A 25,230-nucleotide genomic window follows, 5' to 3' on the forward strand; every position below is an offset into this window, starting at 1 on the left:
TTTTAAGAGCACCCCCATCCTCGTACTTCACATGAGATAATCTAACTGCTAATGCACTTGGCTGTTCCCAGGATAATGCTGATAAGGATAACATAGAAGCCATCTATTGAGTGCTTATTATGTTCCAGGTACTACACTTCATGTCTTCTCACATCAATTTGTGAAATTGAGCTGTTATTTCCATTCTACAGATGCGGAAAATAAAGCTTAGAGAAGCTTTACTCACATTTACAGCTAATATGTGTCAGAATCAGGATTAAAACACAGGTCTGTCTGACTATAAATCTGTAATTTTCACCATACATCACGTCTCCTCCCACTGGGCTATGCACAGCTTGAAGATGGGACGACACTTTCCATCTCTGTAATGTAAGTCTCTGTCTAGCACAGGGCCTGGTATGCAGTAGCTGCTAGTATGTGCTTAATAAATGTGCATGATGAATCAATGGATAAATGACAGTGATTGCTATTTCAGCCAGTTTTACGAAATCCTGATAAGCTCAGTATATATTTCCTGTCCCTGGGTACCCTTTAAAGAGGATCAGTTAAGCTGGAAGTAAAAAGATGCTTCAAGGGCAGCAGCAAGAAAGTACTTTGTAACTTGGCTATCGCTGTATTAGACATGACTGGACAGGGCTGAGTTTACAGGAGAGATAGCTGAATAAGCACGTCAAGCACCCGCTGAAGAAATGGACATAGATAAATTGTATTTTACTCTCAGGAACTCCCACAAAGGGATTAACAGAGTTTAATGTTCTGCTGAGGCAGGGCCTCGGATGAATACCCGAGCCTTTTCTGCACAATAAACAAATGGTGTGAGATAAGCTTCTTGGCCAGGCAGGGATTGGTTGGAAAACAGGTCTGGGTTCAGAACAAGTTTGTAGCAATTTCTCTGTTGGTCATACTGCACCTGGAAAACAAACTTAGAGCTTTACAAGTCCTCTCTCTTGTCCAGTCTCTCACTTTAGAAATGAAGAACCTGAAGAGGAGAGGCTGCTGACACATCCCTGGACGCCACCTGATAGTGGCAGAATCTAGGCTAGAATCTGCCGGCTCCTAGAGTCCTCCTTACCTCCCAAGCAATGATTCGCGTTTGTAGAGGACATACTCCAAAGAAGTGGTATCTTCTTTAAGTTTCCTTTTTGGGAAGCCAAATAAGAAATTGCTTCCTTGTCCTTCTTCTTCCTTGGGGAGATTCCTCCTACAAAAAAGAAACAGACTACATAGTTTGACTCAATATGCCCTTGTTGATTTTCAGGGAATTTGAATTTCCCATCTCGACTGGGTCCCAGATCTCCTTTTCAGCACTGACCTCCATAAAGATTAAAGTACAAACAGATATTTTTATTGGTTCTGTTAGTTAATTGTATTAGGATCAAGATTCCTTCAGAAACATTAGAAGAGATGTTTGAACAAAGTGGTATAATTATTCTCATCACTTGACAAGACCTCTCAGAGCTCATTCCCCATGGAGTGAACCAACAGATCACCCAGAATAATGGAGCTCCTTGCCTACTTTGGAGATACGTTGACTTTCTCAGATGTGAAGTGTCTCATGGTGCTTTAGTGAGAGAATGATCAAGATTGTAATAAGACTTAGGGAAGAAATAAAATTACAGAAGGAACTCTGGAAAATAACAGAAATGGATGGGCAGCTTCAGGGGACTCTATAATGGAAGAGAGATAGCAGTTCATGGCCTTTATTCAAGAAATAAGCCATAGACCCAGTCTGCAGCAATTACATTGCTAATTGCTGGTGGTAAAGGTAATATAAATAAAAAGGGTTTTTAAAAGCTAACATTTGGACACATCTCAAATTGTAGGTCAATGTGTAATAAATTTTGTTTAAATCTTTTTAGCAACTACTTATGATTTGGTCCAAGACTCAGTCTGGTAATGTTGGGGTGATGGAGACTTATCTTTGATCTTCTTCCACAACCCCTTTTTGCCCCATATTCCACTGCACCTTTGGGCACAAAACAAAACTTGTCTTCTTTGATGAGAACCTTATGGTCCAGACCTCCCCTTGCCTAATACACACCAGAACATGTGGATAGTGGATCCAATTCCTCTGTGGCCCTGCTCTCCACTCAGGAAAAGAATCAATGAATCAACTACACTAAAGCTTCCATTACAGAGGCAGAAGGAAAGAGAGCCAGGCAAGAGGCAGAGGACTTAGAGAGCTGGGAAGAGAACTAGGAAAGCCAAGGGAGAAATGAGACTCACAAAAGGAGGTAGTGACCCACTATCTCAAATGCTGAAGTAAGGTTTTAAACAACTGTGAAGAATTGGGTTTAGTAATTAGAACTGGTGAGCAGGGGAAACTGAGAGAGGAAAAAATGGAGAACATGTTAAGCCAAAAAGAACAGCCAGTAAAGAAATGGAGACAGAGTTATAATACTACAGATGATTAGGATAGCTAATGTTTATTGGAGAGGATTAGCTGTGTGTCTAGTACTCCACTAAACACTTGGTATGCATTATCTCTTTACATAAAGGTTATTAAGTAGGTGCTATTAATTAAACCCATTTTACAGATGAGAAAATTGAGAAAAAGATTGAACTGTAACATATGCAAGTTGTTTTACTACATTACATTGCTGATAATCTGGAACAAATAGAGCTTAGATTCAAACTCAGATCTAGCCTCCTAGGTTATTGTGACTCCCACACTTCTGAGAGGTTTATTTGATTCAGAGGAAAGAAATTGTGTTATCTGTACCTCACAAAAAGAATAGTATCAACGGGAACTTTTTAAAATTTAAACAGGGAAGATATAAAGATACATGTGAGCAGATGGGAAGGGGGTAATTGAAGTTTGAAGATACAAAAAGATGAGTTCTTACTGATGGAGACTTGGAATTCATATAAAATTCAGTAAAATTTCCCTAGGGAGAGAAAAGGCTCTGATTAAAAACATTTCACTTATTTGAGACATAAGAGAAAGAAGAAAATGATCGCTGGCTTTGATGAATAGAAAATAATTTTGTTTGAAACAGCTTTAAAACTTTTACTTCCGAGAGGAAGTCAGTTGTTAATGAATAGATTCAGTTATCACTCACATGAGTTATGAACCCTGTCAATGAGTTATTATAGAGTCAACAATAGCATTGCTTGTCACTTCTAATTATTTTCCAGAAACTGATTATAGTTATTATATAAAATATTTATGTCACTCCTTTCATCTGAGGAATTATATTCTCCAGTTATTTTTGAATATGTAGGTCATGTATTCAGAATGCTCTTGATTTCAAGGGTCAGAAATCCAACTTGAACTAGCTTAGGCAAAAAGGGGAATGCTTTGTCTCATACAGCCAATCCCAGGAAGGAGAGGGATGTAGCTAGACTTGAGAAAATTGGAACCTGGAATATCAACAAGATCCTTTCTCCTTTATTTCTGCTTCTCTCTGCTTGTTAGCTTCTTTCTCTCCTACTCTAGGCTATAAGTAGTCCTGTATTCAATCGCCATCCCTTCCCTACCAGAAAGAAAAAGAAGACTTCTCCCCAATTCCCTTGTGAAACAGGGAGAGACTCAGAATGTACCAATCTGGGTCTCATATCCACATGTGGGCTGATTACTGGCTAGGAAGGTGAGGTCAGCTCCCATTCAGACTACTTAGGGCCAGGTGCCAGCTGGGGGTTCAGTTTCTCAAAAAGAACGAAATGTTATTTCCAGAAGGAAAGGGTGATGATCAGAAACAATAATAAAAATCTATCACATGCATGTAATGACTTCTTCTACAGAAGGGGAAAATGAGGCACAGAGGCAATAGAACATTAACTCATAGTTTCCGTGAGTCAGAACTGATGATAGATACGGAACTTTTACCAATCTCAGTATTACATTATTCTAGTTCTTTTGAGAAAAGCTGGGAATTGGTGTAAGTTGTATTCATTGTTGCTCTCTGATTTGATTCTTTTTTAAGAAAGAATAGTATGTGACTGCAGGTTCGGATTCTTGGATATATCCAACACTCAGAACAAATTTAATTTGGGCCAGCAAGACTCTGCTTGCTATGGGCATGTCTTCAGCTGGATTATTCAGGATGATCTCAGAGTGGATCCCACCTGCAGAGTCAGAATGAGTGAGCACAGCAACGGGAAACCTCAGCCCCACCTAGTCAACAAATACAAGCCTGAGACTCTTAGTTCATCTTTCACAGTTGATTTAAAATGAGGATCTGCTACTTCTCCAGCTCTGAGAAAGACTGTAGATACCTAGATGCTGTAGCATATTTTAGAGGCTTTAGCCTATTCACACAGTTTAAGGATATTTTCCTCATTAATGAAAGGAATTTGCAAAAAAATGATTGAATGCTTAGAAGTAAAATAAATCATGGGACATTATTGTTATAGACAGATATGTTGGAAATATGTTTACATAGAAGAAGAGAATCATGGAAGATTATTTCTGCCTAATGCATTGTGTACACATCAAAAAGTTTCATTGTTGAGAAAAACTCACAAAAGAGAACTTTACTGTATTCCTCAACTAGCAGAACTGCTTCTAAGACTAAAAATAATCCTAATGGGTGTTTTGCAAAATTTGTGTTCTCTTTTTACCTTACCAATTCAGATTCACATTCAACTAACATTCACTGAATGACCACTTTGTGCTGAGCATTTCATTAGGTACTTTCCCATTATCTCACTTGATTCTCATTTCATCTCCAAAGGAGTCCCACCATTCTCATTTTAGAGACTTAGAGAAATTAAGAGCTTTACCTAAGGTCTCACAAACGGAGAGCTGGGGTTCTGGGATTCTGGTCCTGGGCTTTTCTGACACTATGAGTGGCCTGTGTTCCTTCCACTGACCCTTGCTATCTCCTTACTTGAGTCAATGAGCAGGATCAATACATAGATATTAGATGGCAATGGAAATGGGAGGTCAGGCAGGGAGAAGAAATATTTTCTTTGCAAATTTAAATTTCACGAGCAGAAAATTAGACAAATTGCACAGAAATAATAGAGAATAGAGCAACCCGTAATTTAAGTAGTCATGAGGCTTGATATAAAACCACCTGTTCTTTCCCATGCCTCTGTGTACACGAGTGTCTGTTTGTTTTTTGTAGGTAAGCAAGTTTGCTGTGTTGCAGAAAGGCGTAAAAGGTGAAACAGCAGGTTTGAGTTACAGAGTGTACAGATGTGGGCTCTCTCCACCTCCCTCTGGAATTTTTACTACTCACCCAATGACCTATGTAAATGTGTGCAAAGTCTTGGAAGGAGAGCTGCCACACTGGTGATAACAGAGGGTCATGCAGCCATGTGGAACCTGAAGATAAGGGCTCCTTCTGCACAGCCTGCCCTAAGCAATTTACTATTTGCCAACTTCACATTATATGTCTTTTAGGAAAACACAAAGTTTCTCTTAGGGAAACATAGGATTTATATATATATAATATACACTGGTATTTTTACCAAAATTAAAATAGAAATATCAAATGAGTTATTTAACAACAGAAATCAATCATCCCTAAACATATCACCCTAAAAATAAGCTAATTTAACTTTTGTATATTCCCCTCCTGGGGACATCACTATCTTTAGAGTGCGTCATGTAATCTCTTATGGTCTCTTTTTTGATAAATAACCATTTGTGAGAGCTGGAGTGCCTGATCTTATCTTGTGTTTTATTTTTTAAGACTGTGGATGTCAGCAGCATGATTGTATACCGTGTGTCTGTCCCTTAATGCACTCCCAGATGGTTTGGATGGTCAAACAAACATTCTAAGAACAAAGCAAGTGTGCTAAGGAAGAACCATTTCTCTCTAGCCCTGGCTCTCCCCAGTCACTTCTGATGCAAAAGGGCCACTTCCTGACCATGCATTTTCAGTTTCTTAAGCAACTGCAACAGGAAGACATGAGACCAGGTCTGACTTCCTATGATACATTATTTTTATCAGCCCATTGCACATACTACTATTTAGCTTCTATCTTTTACATATTTCTTTATTTCTTAAAAAAAAAAAAAAGCCCACCCCAAACCACCCATATGTTGCTATCTGAAAAACAACAAAAAGGAAAAAGTAGGCTCACTTTAGGCCAACTATATTAGTTTGCTAAAGCTGACTAACTGCAATATACCAGAAATGGACCAGCTTTTAACAATGGGGATTTATTAGCTCACAACTTTACAGTTCTAAGGCTATGAAAATATCCAAATGAAGGCATGAACAGAATGATACCTTCTCCTGGAAGACCAGCTACTAGGGGTCCTCAGCTTCTCTGTTGCATAGCCCAGCACTTGGTAACATCTGCTGGTCTTCCCCTTCTCCCCAGGGTTTCATTGCTTTCAGCTTCTGACTTCGGTGGCTTCCTCTCTGTTTTCTGTGTGTTCTCTCTCTTAGCTTTGTTTCTTTTAGCTTCTCTGGGGCTATTTGTCTGTGTCTTCTGTCTTTTAATCTCTTATAAAGGATTCCAGCAAGAGTGTTAAGACCCAACCTGAATGTGAGGGGTCACATCTCAACTTCTCAGCAAAGATCCTTCTTACAATGGGTCCATACCCACAGGAATGGATTAGCTGATCCTTTCTGAACATGATCTTTTCTGGGGCATATATAACTTCAAACCATCACAACAATCCTACAAAGATTTTTTTTTTAACATATAGAAGGATAGAGAAATTGCTTCCTAAAGGTCACCACACTAAACACCAAGCTAGAGGACTTGTCTTATTTCTTATTCACTCCCTCTTCCCAGTTCCCTCAGCTTCCCATCTTTTCTCTTTTTTTTTCTCTCCCTATCCCTTATTCTCTTTCTCTGACTCTCTCTGTCCTACTCTCCCTCTCTCTCTCCTTTCACTTCGACAGATTTTTAGTGTTATAAGGATATTGCTAAGATACAAGAAATAATAACTAAGTATTCTGACGGTCCCTCAGAGGAAAGTACTTTTGGATTTCCTAGTCCTGTGATGGCTAATTCCTTCTTGGGAAGTAAACCATTCCTCTGTCTGGCAAATTATCTCTCCGCCAGCACGTTCAACATCTGTTGGGCTTTGAGAGGTAAGGGCTTCATTAAGTACTGTTTGCAAGATTAAGGCCAAGAATCTATATTGGCTCATCCTTGGAAGGAAATAGAAACAACTCAGTCTAAGGTGCCCTTTGTGAACAAGAGGAGAGCAGTACAAGGGCTGAGCTGAGGGCTTTAAGATGCATTCTGGCCTTCTTAGTTTGACAGAGCTGCTAAGCAAATATGGCACAATGGGTTGGCTTACACAGCAGGCATATATTGTCTTATGGTTTTGAAGGCTAGATGTCCAAATTCAACAGGTTGGCAAGGCCATGCTTTTTTTTTTTTTTTAACTTTTTAAATTGTGAAATATAACATATCTACAAAAGAAAAAAAAAAGCATTAACTTTCAAATTACACCCTAACAAGCAGCTACAGAACAGATTTCATAGTTTGGTATGGGTTACCATTCCACAGTTTGAAGTTCTGACTTCTAGCTGCTCCAGAACAATGGAGGCTAAAAGAAATATCAGTGTAGTGATTCAGTAGTCATACTTATTTGTTAAATCCTATCTTCTCTGTTATAATTCTTCCTTCTCCTTTTATGCTTCTCCCGCTCTATAAGGACCTTTGGGCTACGTCCTCTCTAATTTTTTCATGTTGAAAAGGGGTGTCAATAATATAGGATGGGGGGTAGAATTAGTTTATATTCTTGGAGAGGCTGGCCCCTCTAGGTTTCAGGGTTTATCTGGCCTAAGAACTCTATGCAGGTAAAGGGTTTCAAGAATGTAAACTTAGAGTATGAAATTTTTATAGTCTCAGTTAGAGTCCTAGGTGTTCTTCAGGGTTAGTAGGCATGATGTCAGTTGGTGTTTGGCAAACCGTGGCAATTAGCAACATCTAACTGAAGCTTGCAAAAGAGTGGCCTCCAAAATAGCCTCTTGACTCTATTTGAAATCTCCTCACCACTGCTACCTTATTTTTATTACACTTCTTTTCCCCCTTTTGGTCCAGAAGGCATTGTCGATCCCACAGGGCCAGGGCCAGGCTCAATCTTGGAAGTCACGTTCCATGTTGTCAAGGAAACTTTCACCTCTGGATGTCATGTTCCACGTAGGGGGAGGGTAATGATTTTCTTTGCAGAGTTGGGCTTCTGCAAAGAGAGAGAAAGGCCATGCTTCTCCCAGGAGTCTGTAGCGTTCTGCTGCTGGCTTCCCACAATCCTTGGGGTTCCTTGGCTTGTGTTTCTGCCTCTGTCATGTGGCCATCTGTCTCCTTGGTCTCCTCTTGTGGCTTTGTCTGACTTCTGGCTCCCACTGACTGACTGCCTCTGAATTTCTTCTCTGTATAAACCTCCAGTAATACAGATTAAGTCCCATCTGATTCAATTTGATGTCATCTAAAAAGGATCTTCAAAGAGCCTATTCAGAAATGAACCCATACCTTAACTAATAATAAAAATCTTCAAAAGTTCTATTAACAAATGGGGTTATGCCAGATTAAGACATGAGCATGTTTTTTGGGTACATGATTCAATTCCCAATACTACTCCAAACTATCTTTCCAGCTTGTCTGCTGTAAACCCAACACATGCATAGCACTCCATCAAGGTAAACTGAACTTCTTTCTTTTCCTTTAATAAATGGGACAGACTTCCATGCCCTGGCTTGTCTGCCTTTCCCATTACATGGAAAGCACAATCATGCATGCACACGCACACAAACAGGCTCAAATACTCTCTCTGCCAGTCATGTGCCTATCCTTTCAGACCCAGTCCAAGGACCATCTATCCCTTCAAATTGTCCTATCCCTCCCTTTCTCCACTAACTCCTACAGCACTTTTCCTGGGAACCCTCCCTTACCACTTAGCATTTCCTTATGTCAGGCGAGAGGTCATCTCCATTATAAAAACATAACTGTGCTGAAACAGGATATGATGCTATTGATAAAATTGACCAGATTCTGTGTTTATGTGTGAGTTTCTTGGTGAAGAACCTGAAGGCAGCCAGTAGTGAAGCTAAAAGGGTAGGGGGAAAAGATGATGAATACAAAGAGAAAAATTAGGAAGTGATAAAAATAAGATGTCACCATACAGTACTGATTGTGTACGGTACAGAATTCCATTTTCACTAGTGCTCTCACACACTGATGGTAATTATCCCTCTCTCTATGGCTTTTGTTCCACACCTGTCAGTCTTATAGATGCTAGACTCTCACTAAGACTTCTCAAATGGCAATTCAATATTTAAAAAAAAAAATCTTTTCAACTTGGAGAACCCACTTTATGCCTGTATCTATGTCTACATCTACATCTCTATATCTCTATATGTTATACCCAAAAGGTTCACTAAATTGCATTTAACCTCATAAATGATGTTGCTTTTGTCTCCTTCTGTATTCTCCTGATAAAAACAAATAATTGAATAGTTTATATTCATCTTCATTCTACACTCTAACCTTTTCTAAAAGCTCTTAAGTCACCATATTAGAATAGTTTCAGACTTTCCTCATCTCATCCTGCAGTTTGTACATACACTGAAGTCTTTGTCACATAAAACAAAACCCCAAGTACCTTTATTTTCTAACCATGACATACACACTTTTAGAATGTAGTAATGATGTACTTTGTAATAAAATGTAATCACGAAAAGCAATTTTTGAATACCACATTTTACTTCTGTAATAAAGACATGTTTGTGATAACATAATTATAAAAATTATAGACTTTGGGATAGTTTTCTGAGGAAAATTTTTGGGATAGTTTTTCTAAGGAAAAATATTAGATATTCATCTTTATATATTCATATTTATACATGTCAAATTTATGATAATAATTAATGTAGTTTTTAGATAAATATTGAAAAGTATTGTGGATATAACTTTCTTTCATTTCTTCATTTGTTCCTTCCTTCATTCTCATCTTTCCCTTTCTTTCAACAAATATTTAGTAGCTGTGACATATATTGGATGCTACAGAGAATAAAAAGGTTTAAAGTTTGGTTTCTGTCCTGAAATAGCTTTTAACCTACATAATGTATAAACATGGAAAAGGTTATATAATGTTACAGATGTTAAAAAATAAATGCATATGTGTTTACATATCAAATAAGTGGTGCTGGCAATTAGTGCTCTAAGTTTGAGAAAGATCTTTGTGGGTTGGGTGGGCAGGGAAGGCTTCCTGGAGGAGGAGCTGCTTCAACTGGGTAGAAAGGAGAAATGCATGTCCCTTCTGATGGAAGGAACTAAGCTAAGCAGTGGTTTCAAGACTGTATATTAAAATGTATCAATAATACGAACTCAAGGGTGCTTAAAGGAACAGATACTTAGAAAAAGGAAAAAATATGGAAAAATATTAACTTTTGTTGACTTTGAAAGATGGGATTGTTGATTCTTTCATTACTTGTCTGTATTTTCCAAGTTCACTACCAAGAGTCTTTTTAGAAGTGAGAATAATAATTCTGAAAAAACAAATAACATGCATCAACGTTTTTTATTGCTGTCTTGCTTACAAACCTTCTGATGAGGATATACGATTTCTCTCTTAGTTCAAGCTTAGATTATTATTTTTATTTTCTCACAGAAACTTGGGGGCAGTATCCATGGTTAATAATTTGTTCAAAGTTAGGTGGCCTTTGTGTTCTGTTGCCTCTGAGTTCCATTAATCAAATTAGCCATTGTTCTGGTTATCTTCTGTGTAATCAAATTATCCCAAAACTTAGTTGCCTGAAATAATCACTTATTAACTTTATGGATTCTGTGGATCAGGTATAAGGACAGGGCAAAATGAGGACAGTTTGTCTTTGCTCTGTAATTTCTGGGACCACACCTGAAGGATTAAAAGGCTTGGGGTCACTTGACAGTTGGAGGCTGAACTTATCTGAAGTTTCCTTCACTCACACAGCTGGTGGTCGATGCTGGCTGTTAACTGGAATCTAAGCTGAGCCTGTCAGGTAGAATACCTCCATGTGACCTCTTCATGTTACTGGGTTCCTTATAATAGAGTGGCTGGACTCTAAGGGTGAGTGTCCAAGAAAAGAGAGTTAGGCAGAAGCCATGTCTCCTTTTATGACTTAATTTTGGAAATAACACACCACCCCTTTCACCACATTCTATTTGTCAAGGCAGTCACTAAGCTAGCCCCCAGCCTACCTCCCCTCCACTCCCATCAGCCCAGCCCCACATTCAGGGGGAGGGGGGGAGACAGACTCCACCTCTTGATGAAAGAGTGACAAGATTCTGGAAGAGCACGTGGAACTGGAAATATTGTTGTGACCATCACTGGAAAGTAGGATCTGCCCCAGTTATTCTCATTCTACTGCAATGAAATCAGTTGCACCCAATTATTGCTGAAAAGGCCAGACAAGGCACAGATTTTCAAGTCCAGGCCTACTTTAGGTGGCAGGAAAAGGCTCCTTAGTTCAGTCATGCCAAGCATTCGCTGCAAATTACTTTCCCGTTAGAGAAGAAGAGGTCCCACCTTTCTCATTGAAATGGTTCGTTTTATGGCCTGGGACCTTCTGATGATTTTATTAATGCTCTACCCAAGACTAGAAAGGTCTGCTGAGATGAACCTGCCTCTCTGAAGTTTAGTTTCTGGGTTATATATTATAAATATAGGTAAAAAGCCATTACCTGGGTGTGGCAAGGCAAAGTAGGTTCAAAAGAGGAAGCATGGAAAAAGAATACGGAGAGAGAAGGGAGTAAATAAGAAGAGAGGATTGGTGGGGAGAGCTTTTCTAGTACCTTCTTCTCATCTTTGCTAAATGGAAACAATGGGTAATAATAATAGCTCTTGGTAGAGGAAAAATAAAGCAGAATGCTCTCCAAGCAATAATAACAAAAAGGTTGTGCTAACATAAGTAACAATAACTTTCTGCTTTGTCAATAAGTCACAATTTGATTTGACTCAATCAACATGTATTTTACACATATTATGCACCTGTTTTAAAGCATGAAAAGCATATATGAAATAAAAAATGCAACTCTTGCTTCAGAGAATTTACATGTTGGGGGAGAGTCACAGCAGAATGATATACGTGATATATTTCACCTTTCCACTCTAAAATGGGATGCGAGTTGTCAATCAGAGTAGTGGTTCAAATTTGACAATGGATTAAAATAGATTAGAAATAATGTTCCCCCTGTTTCTCTGTGTCTATACTTTTAATACAGTATAACCAGATGTTTTACTTAGTCTTGAAAAATAATGGCTCAAAAAAAAAAAAACAAAAAAAAAAAACCCGCAATGGCTCAAGTGTCCAGGGAAGCCTGCTTTAGAACAGTGTTCCCAAACCTGTATAACAATAAAAGTCACTCATTAAAGTGCTTATTCTGGACCCTTGTAGAGATTCTGATTCTGTGGTACTAAGGTAGGCTTAGGAAACAATACTTTTACAGGGGATTCTGTTACAAGGAAAATTTGGGAAATTGTGACTTAGGAGAAATTGCAATTGACCCAAGAGGGAGTGAAAACACAAAGAACAAATTGTGCAAGTGAAGGAAAAATAGGAGCATAGCTAATTTGACACTTCGTGTGCCTTTCATATATTAACTGAATCTATACTGGCACCAATGCAGATAAATAGAGCAAAAAATAAATTAATCCAAAATATCATGGCCATTTATCAAGATATTTTCAGTAAATATGAGTCTCTGACTGAAACATAGATACAGTATATTGCAATTTTGTGTAGGTATTTAGAGCACATGCAGTTTTTTAGCTTATAAGTAGGTGCTGAAGAAAGGTAATATAAAAACATGCAATGTTTAAAATTAACCAAAATTATTTTAGATTGAAACTTATCAAGGATTCAAAAGTAAAACTGTATTTATAGTTATCAAAAATTCCTTCCCTTCCCATCTCCACTCTTTATTTTTTCTTTCAAATTTCCTAGAGTATTCTCTTTAATCGTAACTTTTACAATGGGACTACAACTACTTAAAGCCCTAATAAAGGCCAAATGTTTTTAAAATGTGAGACTTTGATGCATCATTTCACAAGTAATACATTAGGTCTGGATCTCTGGTTCTGGGTCTGTTGCATGGTGGAGAAAGCATGGGCTTCTGGAGTCAGAGAGAACTAGGCTTAAATCGTACTTCTTACCATTGCTCACTGCTTAACGAGAATTTGGGTAAAATACTTGCTAAATTTAGGTGTCATAATCTTTAAAATGAGGACTGTACTGCTTCCTTGTAGGTTTTTTGTTTGTTTGATTTAGTTCTAGATGCAAGAATGCCCACAAAAGCATCGTGTATAAAATCAAGAAATTTAAATATCCTGCTTCCAGAGTCATCATCATCATTCTCACAGTCAAGTTTGATTGAATGCCTCCTTTGTGACAGAGGTAATTCTAAATGCTGGGGGAGATTCTGGGAAGAAGTAAGATATTCCTGTCTTTTCCAGGGAAGGGCGTACTAGCTATAGAGCAAGCCAGAATGTGATCATCCATCCAATGGAAGTTCACAAAGTGGATTGCAAAGGAGTGTTCTTCAAGAGGGAAAGAATTTATGGAGAAAGTGGCTTTTGAGCAGACCTACAAAAAGTGTCTACAAAATTGCTTTATTTTAAACAGTCACTAACCTTCCCAACAAGCAACACTGTTACTCTTCATCACTTATTTGGGAATGTGAAGTGATTAGTGTTCAATGTTTTCCTATGGAACAGACTCTTCAAATGAGTTCAATTAAATTGAGTCATTTTGGTGTAACAAAGTGAAAGGCGTATCCTGGAGGAGAACTGCAGAGATTTTTCAATACCGGTTTACCTTGAATATCATTTCACACAGATCTTCTAAAGATTTACAGACTGACACACTTTAATAGCACATTATCTCCCTGTGCAGAATGAAAAGGAGAAATCACCTGATCATATAATGATTTTCACATTTCAGGCCTCAAACCAGGATAATAACTGAATAGCTGAGGTGAAGTTAGTTTTCCTCAATTATCCAAGTAATTGCTTTGCTTTCGAGAACCACTGGAGAGAGAGTTTTAAAATAGACATAAATAATAGAAGGAAGGAGGAAATTTCAAGCAAGGAAAATAATTACACTTTAAGCTTTAAATAGATAGTTTTATAATTCTTGTAACATTTTCATGTTCTAAGACAGAAAACTAATACTTAGGAAAATGTTCACTTGCCCCAACTCTCTTTTTCAAAAAGTCGCATATTATCTTTTCTTTGCATTCGCTTCAGATTTTCATGTCTAGTGACTAAATGGAACAATTGCTAAATCTATACATCATAGTAGATAGTTTCCTTAGCTCCATACATTTAGTATAGAGGTAGAGATGAATGATAAAGGAAAAAAGTAATTAAAAATTAAATATATGAACTTATTTTTTGCCACAAATCCCAAACAACATATAACTATAACATCTCAAAATTAAAAAATCAAGGTTATATGCACACAAAAGACTCAAATAGTTCTAAAAAGATTTACAAAAAAGAGCAGTTTCCGTATCACCCTGCCCCTCTGTCTCCCTGTTCAGAAAGTAATTACTCTGACCTCTTGTAGCCAATTATTTTGATATTTACCCACATGTCCTAAATAGCATGCATAGTTATTTCTTGTTTCTTTATTCTTTTTCAAATTTTAAGCTATGAAAGCTGAGGATTTTATTATTTTTTTATTTTCCCTCCTCAATAGCCCCCATCAGAGATTTATAATCCTTTCTGCCCCCTCCATCCTTTTAAGGCAATTATATCATACATCTGTTTAGATTAATATTCCATGTTTATATTATTAAGATTGTGGAAATGTTATTCACAGTTGAATCTTTCCTGCACAGCTCTGCTTTCCACAGTTAATAATTGTTTCGTTTCTTTTTAGTTTCTTAAGTGCTTTTTACAAAATTGAACTCAACTTTCCCAATTTTCTAAATTTTCTCTCAAGATGCTCAGACGCAGTAAGTATTTTATCAATTTAGACGTCTTGAAGACATCTCTGCCGGTGCCTTCTGACTGGTACTTAGCTGCCATGCTGGGCTCTTCCTTCACTAACACCCTGGAAATTTCCTTTGTTTCCTTCCTCTATATTGGATTTACTGTTTCCTGTATCATGTTATGTGTTTCTCCCTTGTGGTTGGAAAGGGAGAAAGGATGCAGAGGAGGTAAATATTTTGAGATCTTGCATGTCTAAAAATGTCTTTATTCTTCCTGACACCTGGCTGATAGTTTGGTTGGGCATAAAACTCTTGGAAGAATCTTCCTCAGTATTCTGAAATTCTCCATTATCTTTCACCTTTCCATGTAAATGGTGAGAAGTCTGAAATCATTCTGAACCTTGATCCTTTCTGTGTGTTTTATCCCATCCCCACCCCCTCATCTCTAAAGCTTCTGTGATCTTTTTGTCTTCAATGTTCTTAAATTTCACAATGATATGCTTAGTGTGTGTCTTTTTTTTTTTCTTAATCCATTGTACTGAGCACTTAGATTAGGGCAATTTCAATTTGAAAACTAATATCTTTAAATTCTAGGAAAATGTCTTTTAAGTTGTTTATTTACCTACCTCTATTTTCTCTCTTCTCTCTCTGGAATTCCTATTACATGTATATTGGTTCCTGGGTTAGTTATCTTTTTGTTCTACACTCTGGATAATTTCTTCAACTTTATCTCATTGTTCTATTGAGTTTTTTGTTTATGCTTTCATATTTATACATTCCAAGAGTTCTTTTGTTGTTGTTGCTCTTGATGGTTCCTTTTTGTAGAGTATTCTGCTCTTGTTTTATGGTGACAATATCTGACAATACTAGCAATGGTATTTTTGTTTTTCTTTAGTTTTTGTTTTTTCCCTACTCCTACTTGCTCCCCCCACCTCATTTATTTTAGTCTTTATTTTCATGTTGGACTATTTCTTTTGTCTGGTAATTATTTATTTCTTATTTTTAATAGTGGGGTACTAAAAAGCTGTTCAAGTGCTCTGAGTACATGGCTGGAACTTGACAGTGACCTTTTCTTAGGATGAACTGGTTAGGAAGACTCAGATGTCAGAGTCTTTTAAGTTTTTCCTCATGGAATGATCAGATTCCCAGAGAAAAATCTTCCAATCTTCTTCCTGGAGAATGAGAACCTCGGTGGTAGTGTGGAAAGATGGCAGGATCTCAGCAATAAGTTTATGTTCATTCCTTTCCTTCCCCCAACTTGTATGGTAAAATTTTCAAACACACAGAGAAGTTGAAAGAAGAGTACAATGGATACCTTTGTACCCTTCATCTAGATGCCACAATCATTAATCATTTGTTACATTTATTCTCTCTTTCTGAACCATTTGAAAGTAAGGTGCAATTATTATGACATGTCATTTTAAAAATATTTAAGCAGACATCTCCTGAATTTTTTCTACAAAACCACAATGACATTATCATGCCTAAAGAAAAATAATAATTTCATATCATCGTCTAGTGACCTTATTCAAATTTCTACAATTGTTGAATAGTACTCTTGCTTTTTGGGTCTGCCATAAACTACATTTGGTGGTGCCAAATCCAGGCTTTTCTTCCTCTGATAATAAAGCTACAGTCTTTTCTGTAAAGGGAGGGGTATTTACTGTAGCTATAGAGTAGCTATAGTGGGGGGACAGTATCTGATTGTTTCTTAATTTGCATCTCCTCCCCACCCCCCTCATCTTCAACTATCACCACCTAACATGTGTACTTTTTTTTTATCTGCCATACTTGATGCTGCCATTTCTTGAGATTTTTGGGGGGATTCTCTGTTGCACATTGGGTCAATTGTTTGCAAGTACCCATTGCTCATTTCTTTTGGGTCAAGGAAAACTATGATATTTATTGTTCAAACCAAAATGCATTTGAAAGTAAAAATAGGCACTATTATTAATTTCCCAGGATAGTACAGAATAGGAGTAAACCAGGACTGTCCTTGGCTAACCAGCATAAATGGTCACCTTATGAAGTAATTTCCTATCTGCTTTCCAGCTTCAAATTTTGTTGCTATGTTTTCCTTCACTTGATTTCCCAATCCTTGCATCTTACATATTAAAAAAAAAAATCCCTTTTTCTGCTATTTTTTTGGGTTCAATTAAAGGTAATTGTGTGTGTTCAATGAAACATTCTATTTACCCCCAAAGTTCCAAGCCTTTTCAAAAATTATCTTGAGCTTACTTTGATCACCTTGTGCTCATATCATACATTATTATTTTAATGTTCTTAAATGTCTTGTATCATAGACAATAGTATCTCTCATGCTTACTCTAAAAAATATTCACATGACCTAAAGTCAGGTATTTTATTTAAAGTGCTCAATAGATATCTGTTTATTTGATTTGATTAGAGGTCACCACCACTGTTTATTTTTTTTATTATTCTTTTTCTTTTCTTTTTTTTTAACCACTGTTTATTTGAACCAGAGAATATTGAGTAACTGTAAGGCAAAACAAAACTGAGAAGCATATGATAAGGATTGTTAAGAATTATTTTGAACTAGGTTCTAGGGTTTACTGCTCCCTTCGCCTGAAATACCTTCTCCTTACATCACTATCTATGAAAATCCCATGCATCTTTCAATGCCCATCTCAAATCTACCTCCTTCTGTAAGTCTTCCCTGATAATTTGCTTAAAAGAGAAGAAAAGTAATTTCCTTTTCCTCCAAAATCTTTGAACATTCACTATTTACATTAATCATGGAATTTATTCCATTTGTCTTCTGTATCTCATTTCCCCTAGTGCAGTGGCTTTCACATTATTTTGACTGTAACCCACATTAAGATATATATTTTACATTGCAACCCAGTATGCATTAATGCACATAATAGTACAAGCACAAGTGTGTGAGTACACACACACACACACACACACACACACACACACACATATACAAACTTATACACATGCATACTAAAATGAGAGTGTTCCCCCAAATCCTTCCCCTTACTGAGACGAATTTAGAAAATACAAAATTCGTATTTTCTAAATTATCTTTTACCTTTATAAAAGCACAGCTGTATTCCCTCCAAATTCATTTCTTGATTGCCTAATGAATCATAATCCACAGTTTAAAGAACATTGTCCTCATGCAAGGTATACAATTCAGAGGAACCATGACCTTGAATGGGAGAATAATGACATCTTTTTTATCTTTAATATCTTACTGAAAGTTAGTATTTACTTTTATTATGAATGTAGGTAGCAAACCATAGTGATACTTGCAGTATTGATAATACTGTTATCAATAGAAATCACAAATATTTTCATATCACATTGTATATATTGTGGCTATCTTGAAACATCTTTTATATTCACCACTATTTTGGAATTATTAAGACATCAATAAAGAACCACATATATCACTGCATTGCAAATTGCTTTGTAATATTTTGAGGATTGTATTTTTGTATAATTGGTTTCCTTTGTAGTAGGTATATTTTATACCTTTAAAAACATTCTGAGGAGGGACCCATAGGCTTCACCAGACTGCTAAGGGGTGCAGGTTGGGAAAAGGTTTTGAATCACTTATAGGGCACGTTAAGCTTCCCGGAGGCATATTTTCTTCAGCACCTTTCATACAAGAAAGACTAAATAAATATTCGTTGAACACATTATTTCTCCGGGATGTGTTCTCAGGGATGACTGGAACTCAGGAAAATCTAGACATGCACAAATCAAACAGTGTTATGCTAAAAAGCTAATTGGGCAATTTGTAGTAGAAGAGATGACTAGTTAGGGAGTCTAGTCAGTTGCATAAACTCTCCCGTCTTAGGGGCATGCCATTTTCTGGGGATTTAAATTATAGGGCAGATTGTAATTCAGTATGATTAGACAAATCAAATAAAAAGTTCAAGAACTTATCCCTTGTGTCTGGATAATAAAAAAATCATTGTGTTAAACATTGTGGGGAATTAAAAGACACACAAGACATAACCTCTGTTATGGTTTGGGTTCATGTGTCAACTTGGCCAGGTGATGGTACCCAGTTGCCTGGTCAAGCAAGTACTGGCCTAACCATTGCTGCAACATTTTGTGGCTGGTCAATAAATCAGAAAGTTGGTTTATTACATCATCAGCATGTTGATTGCATCCATGGTTGATTACATCTACAACTGGCCAAAGGTAGAGTCTTCTGCAATTAGTGATGTTTAATTTAATCAGCTGAAGGCTTTAAATGAGAAGTCAGAAGACAGAGTCTCTCTCTCTCTGCTTCAGCCAGACAGCCTCTCCTGGGGGATTCATTAAGACTTTCATTGAAGCTGTCAGCTTGCAGCCTGCCCTATGGAATTTGTAGTTGTGCATACCCAAGTGTGAAGCACCTTTATAAAACCGCATATTTCAGATATCTCCTGTTGGTTCTGTTTCCCTAGAGAACCCTAACTAATACAACCTCTTGGCATAAGAAATTTAAATATTGCTTAAACATAAACACATGAATATTAAATAAAAATGGCATCATGAAGTCACATGTATCTCAGGATATGGCAAGTAGTGTGGTTTGGTGAGAATATTGAGTCATGAAAGAAAATGGTGGGGGATAAGACTTGAATGATCAATTAGGTTAGATTATGGGAGGTTTTAAATTCCAGGCAAAGGAAGCAGAACTGTATTCAACAAATATTTAAGACTTATAGGAAATTTTTGCTTCAAAGCGAGGGCATCTGACTGCATTATACAGAAGGTACTGAAAGTCATAGCAGTTCGAACACCCAACATGTTGTCTTTAGTTGCTATTTTTCTTTCTCTATTTGGAATTTGTAAATGCTTGCTAGATACTTCCAATAGAACCTCAAGCTCAAACTCAATATTGTGCCTCCCAAACAAAGCTAATGTTCTTCCCTACAAAGCTTACAATTCCTGAGTTTCCTTTCATGTAATGATCACGTATTTTTCTAGAAACTGACCTTTGATTTCTGACTCCATCACCCATATCTTACCACTCCTCCAGTTGATTCTATTATCTTACTAAATTCATGTATCTTCAAAATTGACATACGTTAACGTAGTGATAGAAGGTTAAATTTGAGATCTTCAAGTATAATTCTTTTTTGAAGGGGCATCTTACCTTTTGTTTTTCATAGTATAAACAAAACTCGAACAAGCCAGCATTGTCTTTGTGATTCTTCCAACCATGAAGGGAGAGGCTCACCCGCTAAAGCAGGAAGAGAACCTCTCTCTTTTGAATCCTCCTTAAAAGGTGGATTAGATTAAGTGATTAGATTAAGCATCACTCATTGCAGAAGACACTCCCCTTGGCTGATTACAAATAGAATCAGCTGTGGATGAAACTGACACGCTCATGATCTAATTCTATGAAATGTCCTTATAGCAACAGGTAGGCCAGCACTTGCCCAACCAGACAAAGAGGTACCACCACTTGGCCAAGTTGACACATGAACCTGACCATGACAGTATCTCAGCATTTTATAATATTGAAGTGACCAGATATTTTTGCTGTAACTCAAAATATGTCAAACATGACAAAGCTTGGTCATCAAATATCACAAATTTAAATTACATAAAGATTTCTTCTCTGGACCTTCTTATGTATGATTTATATATAAGAAAAGTTCAAGGGAGATGACCAGAAATGGTTGGCTCCCTTTCTCTGAGATCTGCATGTTCTTTTTAATCATGAGCAAACAGAGTATCTGATATTTATCAGGAAAGAATCTGTCCAGAGTTTCTATGAAATCAATCATGTAGAAATGGGAGTGCTAATGTACATTATGTAGCTTAGTCCCTGATGACTTCGTGAATAATCCAAGGATCTGCAGGGCGTATGAGCTTGCTATTTGTGTGGCTAGGGCTTTATAGACTTTGAAGAATTGAGACATTGTTATTGCAGGGTTTCTCAACCCTGATACTTTTGACATATGGGGCCAAATAATTCTTTGTGGGCGGTGATCTTGTGCATTGTAGGATGTTTATTACCCACTAGATGTCATTTGTACTCCTCACTCAGTTATGATGACCAAAAATGTCTCCAGATATTGCCAAATGTTCCAAGTGCAGATGGGATGGGGAAGCGTACCTTGTTGAGAACAACTGTGTTATGGTAAAGAAGTAGTAGAATGTGGTGACTTAGGCTGGGTCTTAAAGATTATGTACATGTTCAAATTAAAAAAAAAATTTCCATGGCATTTTCTTGTATAGGTTATATTTTTAAGTATGGTGGCATTTATCTCTACTATATTTATATAATTCTTAAACATTTTATTATATTTACCTATTGATTTATAACACAATTTTTTCTTATTTTTCTCCCTTGCTATATTTAATAACCATGCAGAAAGAAGTCTACTAGTTTTTCAAAAGTCAGCTTCATGGAGCTTTTCTTATTTTTACTACTTGAAGGCCTAGAACAGAGGAAGAATGAACACAAATAGAAAGTCAGATGAAGAAACAAATTTATGGGAAAGAAATGTTATGTAATTGTGCTGGTTTGAAAGGATGTATGTCCCCTAGAAAAGCCATATTTTAATCCTAATCCCATTTTGTAAAGGCAGCTGTTTCTTCTACTCCTATTTAGTATTGAATGTTTGAAACTGTAATTAGATCATCTCCCTGGAGATGTGATTCAATCAAGAACAGCTGTTAAACTGAATTAGCTGGAGGCGTGTCTCCACCCATTTGGGTGGGTCTTGATTAGTTTCTGAAGTCTTATAAAAGAGGAAACATTTTGGAGAATGAGAGCGATTCAGAGAGAGCAGAGCAGAACAACCAAGCCATGAGAAGCAGAGTCCGCCAGCCAGCGACCTTTGGAGATGAAGAAAGAAAATGCCTCCCAGGGAGCTTCACGAACAGGAAGCCAGGAGAAGAAGCTAGCAGATGATGCCGTGTTCGCCATGTGCCCTTCCAGATGAGAGAGGAACCCCGACTGTGTTCACCATGTGCCTTCTCACTTGAGAGAGAGAGAGAGCCTGAACTTTATCAGCCTTCTTGAACCAAGGCATCTTTCCCTGGATGCCTTTGATTGGACATTTCTATAGACTTGTTTTAATTGGGACATTTTCTCAGCTTTAGAACTGTAAACTAGCAATTTTTTTTTTTTTTTTTTTTTACCAAACAAAGCCAGTAGATTTATTGTACAGAACAAACACCATCTACACCACATATTGTTATGGATATGTTTCTAGGAAAAAATACATACCTGAAAAATTCTCAAGACTACATAATAAGATGCTGAAGTATTGCCTAAACAGGATTCCAAACAGACCCAGGGAAAGTAATTGCATAATTATTTAAACAGTAACATGTAGAGAGTCTATAAAAATAAATATAACAATGCATTAACATGATTTACAAATATGCATGATATCCATTTTATGTGGTCCATGATTTTTTCAATTTGGCTACATACATTGGGCCCCAGGCTTTGCCCTTATCTGGAACCACTAAGAGTTCCCATTCCTGACCAGTGGGCACAAATGTGAAGTCTTGGGAACAAGTTCTTGCCATTCCCTTAATGTCGACAGGCATGATGTTACTGTGAGAGTTTAAAATTTCACTGATGACACTCTGATTTTCTTCCTTGGAAAGTGTGCATGTAGAGTAAACAAGCAACCCTCCAGGACGTAAGGCTTTAATTGCAGACCTTAAAAGTTCTAGCTGTAAAACAGGCAACTTCTTTCTTTGGCTTATCCTACAAACTGCCTTCTGAGAATCAGAAGAGAACAACCAACTTCGGTCATTTGAACATGGAGCATCAACTAGCACCTTGTCAAATGCTTCAGGCTGGGTATCACCCCTTTCTCTGCCATCCAATTCAGACACTTTAATTACATTTATCAAGGGCTGTGGGATGAAAGATTCGAGCGTCTGCCTCAGCCATCTTGATCTCAGACTATCATATTCATTACATTGAAGATAACCGTATGATCATTCCATTCTTGACATATAATCAGTAACTCACAATATCATCACATAGTTGTATATTCATCATCATGATCATTTCTTGGTTCAAGAAGGCCAACAACGTTCAACGTTTCTCTCTCAGCTGGAAGGGCAGATGGTGAATATGGTGGCATCTGCTGGCTGTCATGTGGCTCTACCAAAAAGGCTGTAAACTAGCAATTTACTAAATTTATGAAAGCCATTCTGTTCCTGGTATATTACATTCTGGCAGCTAGCAAACTAGAACAGTAATGCAGGTAAAATTTGAAGTGATAATAGGATATCTAAGTGATATGTCCAGCAACCACTTGAAAAGAGGTTGAGATACAGACATAGGGAGTCAACAGCATAGCTAAGAATTGAAATTATGCAGTATCCAAGGGAAAATAACAAAGCTCAGAGGGCTGAAGATTATTTATTAATGTGAAATCATATTTAAAGTTAGTGACATGGAAATGAAGCTAGCAAAAACAGAAAAGTCAAAAGAGTAGGAGCTGAGATAAGAGGGGATTTAAATGTGAATTTGTTGTTACTGATTGCAGGGGATTATATGATTCCTGAGGTTTCAGTGGTAGGAAAGAACTTGGCTTTTTTGGGGGACAGAAAGAGGGCGTGTGGTGGCAGCCAGAAACTCAGAAAGTGGTGCCAGATAAGGCTGGTGAGGTAAGCAGTGAAGATATTTTAGGGCTTTATGTGACATACCAACTAATTTAAAATTTTGTTCTAAATACAATCTGAAGGCACTGAAAGGTTTTAATAACAATGCAATTTATTATAAGAGGATACAGTTAAGTTTGATGGGCCTTTGAAAATTTCAGATTAAGAGTTGAAGGAAGGACTATTTTTGATTCTTAAGTTAAAATATTACCTAATATTTTAAATTAAATCACAATGTGTTTTATTTAAGGATTGCAATCTCAATAAATATTTGATTGAAATAGTAAAACCTAATCACTGAATAAAAATTTAGGTGAATGGTACACCCTCCCATAGGGACATGATAAAGTTCCAACTGTAAGGAGGGGTAGCAAGAGAGAGGAAGAGAATTCCATCTACTAGCGTATAGCTACAGGAACTGGTGGAAAAGAAGAGAGTGGGCTTGTGGGTTTGAGATGTGAAGGATATGAGAGGCATCTGATTGATAATTTACCAGACTTGAGATGACCATGTATTCTAAAAGTGTTTCCTTGGTTGTGATCTACAAGGATCAACAGTTGGGCAGCTGTTCCCTATCCTAAACAATCTGGACTGAAAGAAAAAGGGTGCCCAACACGGTAAAGAATGCTAACTAACTCCCATTCTTTTATCCTCCCTGCTTTCTTCTTAATAATGGTTTGATGGTAGAGTTACAAGCTAGCCTTCTGCTATGGAGAATTGTTTTAAACCAAAAGTGGCATCAACAGATAATTGGGACTGTTATTGCCAGAAAAAGTAGCTCTAAAACCAAAACTATTATCCTTTGCAGAATTATTTAACTTCCAGCTGACTTATATACAAGAATTTTGGAGGGGGTCAATCATTCAGTTTCCTGGGAAAACAAGTAACCAATAACATGGCTCAAAATTAGACCTTAGATGGGCATCTTATCCAGTTTTACCCCTATGGTCACGTGGAAAATTAATGGCACTTGTTTGAAATATTTTTCATACTAAACATTGTTATTGCCATGTTCCACGGCACAGACATTTGGAGCTTCCGTTTTCCCATTTGTCTGGCTGATTTCTGGGGAAGGGTCATCCGAGTCTAACAGACTTTCCCTCCAGGCTCACTGGCAGCGCCCCCAAAGCTCGAAACCAACAGAACCAAAATCAATCGAGCGGAACCCAGGGGTGGAACTAAGCTGGTGGGGAAACTCTGAGAGGCGGAGAAGAAGCGAAGGGCTTTCCACTCTAACAAATCAGGTTAGAGAGAGTCCTGCTCGCCCATCGCCTATCAACCGTGGTTAGATAGCTCGATGGCTGTGCCCACCGACACCTGGAAAACGCCTTTTACATTTGCTTTGTACAGCTTTCCCTTCTTCTCCGTCATTTTAGGTATTGCACGAACTGTGCTTCAAAGAGGAAAATTGAGTGTGACAATTCCGAAGTTAGTCTCTCGGTGAGAAGCGAAGTTACAGACCTCTCCATGGCAACGGTAAAGTGTAGGCGGGGCAGGGAAAGGAAGAGGACGGTTTTGCCTGGCAAACTACGACTCCCAAAGAGCCATGCGCGGCCTCGGATCACTGTGGGCGACGCGGGGGTCGCTGTGAGGAAGGAGGCTGAGGGTCACGTGGTTCCGCTCAGCTTTCCGAACGTGAGCCATAATTGGGCGGGACCTGAGGTGGGCGGGGCGGCGGCAACGCCGGCTCCTCCGGCTTGGCGACCTCCTTCCTCCGGTCGCTCTGCCTGAGACGTAGGAGGGGGTGTGCCCAGCGCGAAGGCTGGTGGGGAGCGAGCGCCGCGG

At 37.7% G+C, this 25,230-nt stretch overlaps 1 long non-coding RNA gene and 1 pseudogene across 3 annotated transcripts; both read right to left on the reverse strand.

Moving 5' to 3' along the window:
* Nucleotides 1-696: 696 nt before the first annotated feature.
* Nucleotides 697-25,221, reverse strand: LOC143680632 (uncharacterized). Of its 3 annotated transcripts, XR_013174098.1 has the most exons (5): nt 24,907-25,221; nt 17,891-18,010; nt 13,810-13,924; nt 1,073-1,201; nt 697-910 (listed from the first exon to the last, which is right to left on the reverse strand). It is a non-coding gene; the product is annotated as an uncharacterized LOC143680632 (long non-coding RNA). The 3 variants fall into 3 exon arrangements; XR_013174097.1 differs by having other exon boundaries at nt 697-1,201; XR_013174099.1 differs by lacking the exons at nt 697-910; nt 1,073-1,201 and adding an exon at nt 8,747-8,965.
* LOC143678848 (tRNA (cytosine(34)-C(5))-methyltransferase, mitochondrial pseudogene) lies at nt 21,964-22,782 on the reverse strand (annotated as a pseudogene).
* Nucleotides 25,222-25,230: the final 9 nt, after the last annotated feature.

Source organism: Tamandua tetradactyla, chromosome 4 (assembly GCF_023851605.1).
Source record: "Tamandua tetradactyla isolate mTamTet1 chromosome 4, mTamTet1.pri, whole genome shotgun sequence".
Taxonomy (NCBI): domain Eukaryota; kingdom Metazoa; phylum Chordata; class Mammalia; order Pilosa; family Myrmecophagidae; genus Tamandua; species Tamandua tetradactyla.